Below are 7,573 nucleotides of genomic sequence, written 5' to 3'. Positions count from 1 at the left end.
CTACCCTTCACTGAATGCCACTGCTCTGACTTTGGATTCCCTTGTAGAATGTGTGGGGCTGGGGTAGTTGTCTCAGCTGGATTCTTAATCCAGAGGAAAGACGCTCTCCCCTGTTCAATCAAGATCAGGAATGGCACATAGATTTGGGAGAAAAAGTACATTTTACTTTTACTCTATTTTCTTATTTCTCAAAAGGAACAATCAATATAGGTATTGATGTATCTTGTCTGAAATGGGACAGCTGCTCTTCTACTCTCGGGATGGATGCTATATCAATAGATAAGATAAAAAGACAGGCCTAACTGAGAGACTGAACCCATAGGAGGGCCAAATTCTGCTGCTCGGTTACATGAGTACGTCGCTCCCCGACTAGGGCCCAAATCTGTGTAAAGAAGAGTAAATCTGGTCCCGAGAGTGTATCGAACAACTTCCAAACTGTATAAGGAGGGTGGTTGAGTCTACACTATAAAGACAGTTCCAAATATGGACCGCAGTTCAGGAAAGCAGCCTTATTCATCCAAGCATATGAATGATGTAAGAAAATTCTGAAAATGTGGATCTTAGATCATGGTCATAATTTAAAAAAATTAATGGACACAGCGGACACCATTCACATTTGAAACATAAAGTAGCTTAAAACTGTCCTAGCTTGAAGTGGTTTGAAACTGCTTCAGGAAATGTGGTCCTCTTAGAAGTGTAGATGTGAGGTTGCACATATGGTAAAGCCATGTATACAGAATACATGCTGATTTTAATCCTACAAATGTCCTAAACACTATACAGAATATCTAATTGCTTATTTTTGAATCCTAATCAGAGAAAAATTAAAATGATTTGTGCAAATAATTGAATTCTAAGGATTGTATAACAACAAACACTCTTATTTTCTAGATCTACTGAGAGCTAGCTCTGAGAGAACAAAACAGTATTTTCAGTGTTTATGGTTCTTTACTGAAGCAGGTCTATTCTTTATCTAAGAACAGGAAAACAAAAGAATTCACAATATTGTTATCCCTTTTGACCTGAGCAATTAGTGAATATTTTGGGTCTTGTGAGTTGTTTCCATTAGGGGGAGAAATGGATGATGGAGTCAGGTATTTTTTTGACACAATCCTGCTTATTTACAAAGAATGTACACGAAGTTCTATTTCCCTAACGACAGCAGGAATAGTTTCTTGGCTCACAATTCCAAGCCTCTTTCTATCCAGCAGTCTACCATAAAGCGCGCACGCTCTCTCTCTCTCTCTCTCTCTCAACTTTTTCTGAGATCACACTACAAATACTTCCCTGGGGCTCCTTTGTGCTTCTGCGGTGTCACACTCCCTCTCTTCCTCCCCCCTCTGCCCCGAACTCCATACACCTGCATTTGCATTCAGACCCCAGTGAAAGCCCCTTCCACTGTACTGCTCAACTCCTATTCCAGCTTTACTTGATGGTGACTTCTATTAAGTCAGCCATCTATTCCACAAAAGAGCTTGATTGTTTTTACATTGATCCTGAATAAAGGACAACTGGTATGCCCAACAGCTTCAATAAGGCTTCCCCTTTCCCTGTTTTCATGTTGTTTTTATAAATCTGTATCTTGTACATGTCCACAAAACCCACAGCATTCTTTTATTTTTACTAACCTGAAACAGGATATTGAATGCATAATTTCAGTTACACCAATGTAAATCTGTGGTAATTCATTAGAATTATTTATCCTGGTGACAAAATATGTTAGCACGTCACTAGAGAAAACATGACACTTTTTGCCGGCATTGTTGCATTGTTGCCGGCACCGAGTGCCGAGAGGTTGGTTCGTTACCCGGTGTGCTACACCCAATAATCACAACGGGGTGAAGAAGCAGAAAAGTTTATTTGCAGCTGCAAAAAGGTACAGGGAGAATAAAATCTCCAATCCTGCACCCAGAGCAGGAAGTTACACAGGCTTTTATACATCCTTTTTCCCAGCATACCTATCCAACAGCAAGCTGCCCTAAGTATCCATATAGCCAGCCAATCCAGTTCCCAGCTAGTTCCCTTGTTCTCTGTATCATTTGTTAAACCATACATAAAGCTGCTTTATTCAGCATTGGTCTTCCATATCTGCCCTGTTTGGCCTTGTTTAGTTTCAGGCAGTCTGACTCTGCAACATATTGTTGCAGATCCTCAGCATAACTGCTGCGAGTGCCTCCAGGCCGGGGCCCAAGGACACTTGGGCCTAGTACACAGAGCTGCTGCGAGTGCCTCCAGGCCGGAGGGGGTGGGCAAGGACACCTGGGCCTAGTGCGAGGGGGCTTCATCGACACTCGTGGTCTTCCATCCCCTCGAGATACCTAGTGGCCGTGCCCCAGTGTCCCCACTGAACTCCCACATCTGAACTCCCAGCCAGAGCCCGTACCTGCTCCACCACTAGAGGCCCTGATGCAGCAAGCCACCCCATACAGCAAAACAAAACCACTTCCCACATGGCATTAGGATGGCAAACGCTAATAGAGAAAGATGAGAACTTGCTGTAACAGGGGTTCTCAAACTTCATTGCACCACGACCCCCTTCTGACAACAAAAATTACTACGCGACCCCAGGAGGGAGAACCAAACCCTGAGCCCGCCCAAGCCCTAGCTCCCCCGGGCCAGAAGGGGCCAAAGTCAAAACCCAAGGGCTTCAGGCCCAGGCAGGGGGTGGGGGGAGCTGTAACCTGATCCCAGGGCTGAAGCCCAAGTCTCAGCGCTCAGGCTTGGGCTTCAGCCCTGGGCCCAGGCAAGTCTAACTCCAGCCCTGGTGACCCTATTAAAAAGGGATCCCGACCCACAGTTTGAGAATCGCTGTGCAGTAACATGCACTGATTATTGGTGATACTTGGTTTCCTCACAAAGACATGCACAAGGTTACATGGAACTCATCAGATGGTTAAACCACAAACCAGACTGAGCACATGTCAGGAGACCGCGTTGTAGGTGGTCAGGCATAGTGGTCAGACTGGGAGTCATGCCTAGTGGTGAGTGTCCAAATGCCAAAGGCCAAAACCAAGAAGCAGGTCCAAAGATTAGAACTAGAGTCAGAATCCAAATGCCAGAGCCAAGAATCAAGTAGGGTGACCAGACAGCAAATGTGAACAATTGGGATGGGGGTGGGGTAATAGGAACCTATATAAGAAAAAGACCCCCAGATCAGGACTGTTCCGATCAAATCGGGATACCTGGTCACTCTAGAATCAAGAGAGAGTCGGAGTCAGGAATCAGAGCCAAGGGTCAGAACCGGATCACCGGGGGCAGGGAAGAAGGGAGCAGGGCTGGTTCTGAGGCAGGAGCAAGGCTGGGTGTAGGACAGGATCTGGGCTGAAGCTGTGGAGGAACAGAGCAGAAGCAGGGCTTGGCAAGAGCTGAGCCCAGGGAGGCAGAGAATCACTGAGCACCCAGCGAGCGACTGCTGCTGCTGAGTTTAAGAACCAGACAGCTAACTTCTTCAGCCAATCTGGCAGGGTGGTCCAAGCAGGACAGTGTTGGAGGATGGTGCCGTGGGGAAGGCGAGCAGAGCTTCATCATCATGGGCTTGCTTCTGGACGGCGCCGTGCCTTGTGGTGCCGGAGGTCTATCTTGCCTGGTGGGAAACTGCGGTGCCATCATGGCAATCAAGTCCTTGGCCACCTCAAACGTGTCCAGGATGGAAGGGAGCTCCTGCTCCTCCACCTGGCACTCTCTAGCAGGAGGGTCCAGTGGCACCAGACTTGACGGATCCCTCTGCAGGCCCAAAGTCGACAGTGCTGATCCCTGCATAGGACGCATACCGCTTATGCTGTCAGACTCAGTGCTCTGACCATGGGTGAGTGCCCTCTAGTCGTCTTCTTGTGCTGCTTAGGTGGCACCAGTGAGTGCGAGCCGTAGTTTCTCTAACAGAGGCCAGAGCGCTGCGCACAGAGGTGCTTAATGCCAAGTCCTGCTCGCCCAGAGCCGGCAGGGGACGGAGGGCTGCCTCCATAAGGAGTTCTTTGAGCCTGAAGTCCCTTTCTTTCTTTGTTCTCGGGCGGAGAACTTTGCAGCTCTTGAAGCGAGCTGTTTGATGTGCCTCCCCCAGACACTTTAGGCAGGAGTCCTGGGGGTCACCCATTGACATGAGCTTGTAGCAGGTCCCGCACGGCTTAAACTCTTGGGATGGAGGCATGTGCCGAACCCCAAGAGGGGAGGGAACTGGGCTTGGGGGAACCCCCCACTTCTATCAAACTAATTACTGAAAACTAACACTAACTAATTAACTATTTACAGGTTAACAGAAAGTCCAATCACTGGGGAAACTGCTTGCGGAGGCAAGAGAGACACACAGCTCCAACGACCGTCACAGGCAGTAAGAACGAATTGAAGAGGTGGCGGGTCGGCAGGGACCTATATACACCGCCATGAAGGCGCAGCTCCGGGGGCTCCACAGCTGACCCGACGGGTACTGCTTGGGGAAAAACCTTCCGACGACTGTGCACACGGCATACGCACACCTACTTGGAATCGACATGAGCAAGCACTCGAAGAACTTGGCAGATTCCCCCACAATGAAACCCTAATGCAGGGCAGCTTTACCGTTAATCTGTGCGTTAGATTAGGAGTCAGCAAGCACCTGACAGGGCTGTAGCCATGGGTGGGCCTGAGTGGGCTGTGGCCCACCCACTTAGCATCCAGGCCCACCCAGATCGGGGCTGGAGCCCCCCGAATCCACAGGCTGGGACTCCCAACACTGGGTCGGTGTCCATCCGTGTCCCGCTCCTGCCAGCACCACATGCTGCTGCCCTGGTCTCCAGCCCTGCCCCTAAAAGGTACACCCCCGCCCTCCCCCAGGGAGCCTCCTGGTCAGGTGCCTGCTGAGCAGTAAAGGACGGCTGGAGATGGCGGGGGAGGCAGGTCTCCCGATCCCCAACCGCCCCATCATTGCCCGCCCAGTTTCCCTGTCCTAGCTACGCCACTGCCTGTAAAAAAGGAAAGTGCTCTCTTCAAATCACCACTCTGCCAGCAAAAATAGCTGAAGACTGGTTCTTATCAGCCTTCCCTTGAAACTTCAGCAAAGCCTTAAATACAGGCCCTGGGAGAATTCGTCTGAGAGGAGATCCCGACAAAGGTGTGGTGAAGTCAAGGGGTAGTCTGTCGTAGAGCAGAGGGTACAGTTTCTCAACCAAGAAACAGGCCTTCTATCCCCAATATTCAGCTAAGCTCTGTTCACGGTACCTCTACCACTACCCGACCGCAGAAAAGGTCTCATTGAAAAGCGGCTCTCTGACAAGGCCCCCTTTGTGCACTGGAAAGTGATCTCAGCAGGATTAGAATTAAATCCCATTTCCTTTACCCTTTTTAGGAACACTAGTACAGCTGCTTCAGTCTCCAGAGTGCTTTAGAAGCATTCCCAAGAGCACCGGTGTGAGACAAGTCATCCCGTCGTACTCGTGGGGGAAAAGGCGGGCACACACAGCCTGACACATTTCAGGCAAGTCACTTAATACTGAGAAAACTCTCAGGAGTCCTGCTAGAAGCTGCCGTTACACAATAATGCTGAATTTACTCCATTTGCTTTTCCATGACCATAGTGTGATGCCACAAACGCAGGATAATGACACCATAGCAGGCTCAAGTTCAAGGAGAGGAAGAACTGGGTTACAGTCTTTGCATATATTTTATTCTCATGCAGAGACCCAATAACAACAATTGTATCTAACTCACTGATCCCCACTCCTTCAGCATCTGACCTCTTCCTTGCCTGCCCACCCCCAGACACCCTAGTGCAGTGGAGGAAATAGACCGCAGGAGCTGGAGGAGGGCACCTGCATGGCGCAGCAGGTAAGAGCTCTGACTATGTGCCACGAACAGACCTCTGGTATGGAACTCGAGATGGGGGTGCCCCTCCACCCTCCCTAAATGGCAGTCCTGGCCAAGGCTCCCACGGCTTCCCCACAGCTGCTTGTGTCATTCCCACATCTTTGCAGTGCGGGTGCAGCAACAGGGGCAAGAGTCGCGCACTGGCTGTATGGAGGTGGGAGATCACCCTGGAGCCCCCCACCTCCCCTGAGACATGGACTCAGAGGTGAGGCTGCATCCGACCCTGACACAGTGCCAGGGCTGAGCCTCTCCAGAAACACGCAGGGACTCTGCCCATCTGCACTAAGTTGTAATGTATCTATAGCCTGAAAAAGAAAACTCAGAGAGAAGGGAAGAAGCAGCTGATAGGGATGGGAGAGAATGGGGATGGACGGATGGAGAGAATGGTATTGGTTCCCTCTAACTAGACAGCAGGGATGGGTTTGTGTCTTGGAGAGAAGACGGTTTCCATTCTTCTCAGCAGACTGGGAAACCATCAAATTAAAGAGGCACTTTGTAGCCAAGTCTAACAGAAAAATGCATGAGTCTCAAATAACATTCAGGGACAATACCTGAGCAGGAAGCCCTTCTCCTCCATCAGTAGTGAAGTAAAGGGGGTGGGATTTGGCGTTCCCACCATAACACAGCCCTTGGACTCCACTGAGTAGGAAAGGAATTATTTGAAGCAAACTCTGGTTGGTAGGTTTAGTCCTCTGGTTATTAGATGTGTGGTTGTGACTATTGATAACACTTTATGATCATCTGGTGCCTTTTATCCAGAAGGATTTCAGTGCTTTACACATGGTATTATTTTATCCTTTGCTGAATTGCAGCCATCCCTTGGATGGAACATGTCCGTCAACCTTCCCTACATGTGGGATGAAGCGCAGAGTAATCTATCTATTTGAGACTGCTGTGTGGGCATGAGTGTATGCTTTCCTCGATTAGGCTTGTTTCACTCTTGTGAGCAAAACCCATAATTGGTAGTGTATTCTTGCACTGGGTTTTGTCACGTTTGCGATGGAGCACGCTATGAGACTGAGTACAGCAGTGATAAACTTTCTGTTATTACTAGGGCCCTACCAAATTCACAGTCCATTCTGGTCAATTTCACAGCCCTAGGATTTGAAAATAAGACAATTTCACATTTTCGGAAGTTTACCCCTGAAATTTCAGGCTGTTGTAATAGTGGGGGCCCCAACCCAAAAGGGGATGGGGGAGTGTTCCAAGGCTGCTCTAGGGGCATTGCAGGATTGACACCCTCACTTCTGTGCTGCCTTCAGCAGGGATGGAGACTCCCTGCATCCAGACCTACCCCCACAGAGCCCCCCCTGCGTCTGGATCTGTGCTGAGCTCCTCCTCCCTGCATCCAGACCCATGCCCTGACTAGCCCCCTGCACCTGGACTATCCCAAATGAGTCCTCCATCCCACTGAACCCCCCAGCACCTGGATCCCCATGCTGAGTCCTCAGCACCCAGCCTCCCCTGCTGACCCCCAACCACCTTCATCTGGACCCCCTGCACAGTCCCATTCCCCCTGCACCCGGAACCCTCACTTCTGAGTCCCGGCCTGCGACCAACACGCGCAAACGTCCTGTCCGGCCCGCCTGAGCTTCCAGCCAAGGAGGCGAGCCCCGGCCCCTCCCCCGACCGCCCTCCCCCCATCTCCGCCCCATCGAACTCCCCCGGCTCCCTGACTCTCTCCGCAAACCCCTGCCCCTCATCCAATCCTGCCCCCCGCTCGCCGGAGCCGGTCCCG

Source organism: Caretta caretta, chromosome 20 (genome assembly GCF_965140235.1).
Source record: "Caretta caretta isolate rCarCar2 chromosome 20, rCarCar1.hap1, whole genome shotgun sequence".
NCBI classification, from domain to species: Eukaryota; Metazoa; Chordata; order Testudines; family Cheloniidae; genus Caretta; species Caretta caretta.
Note: the sequence above shows the minus strand (reverse complement) of the source record.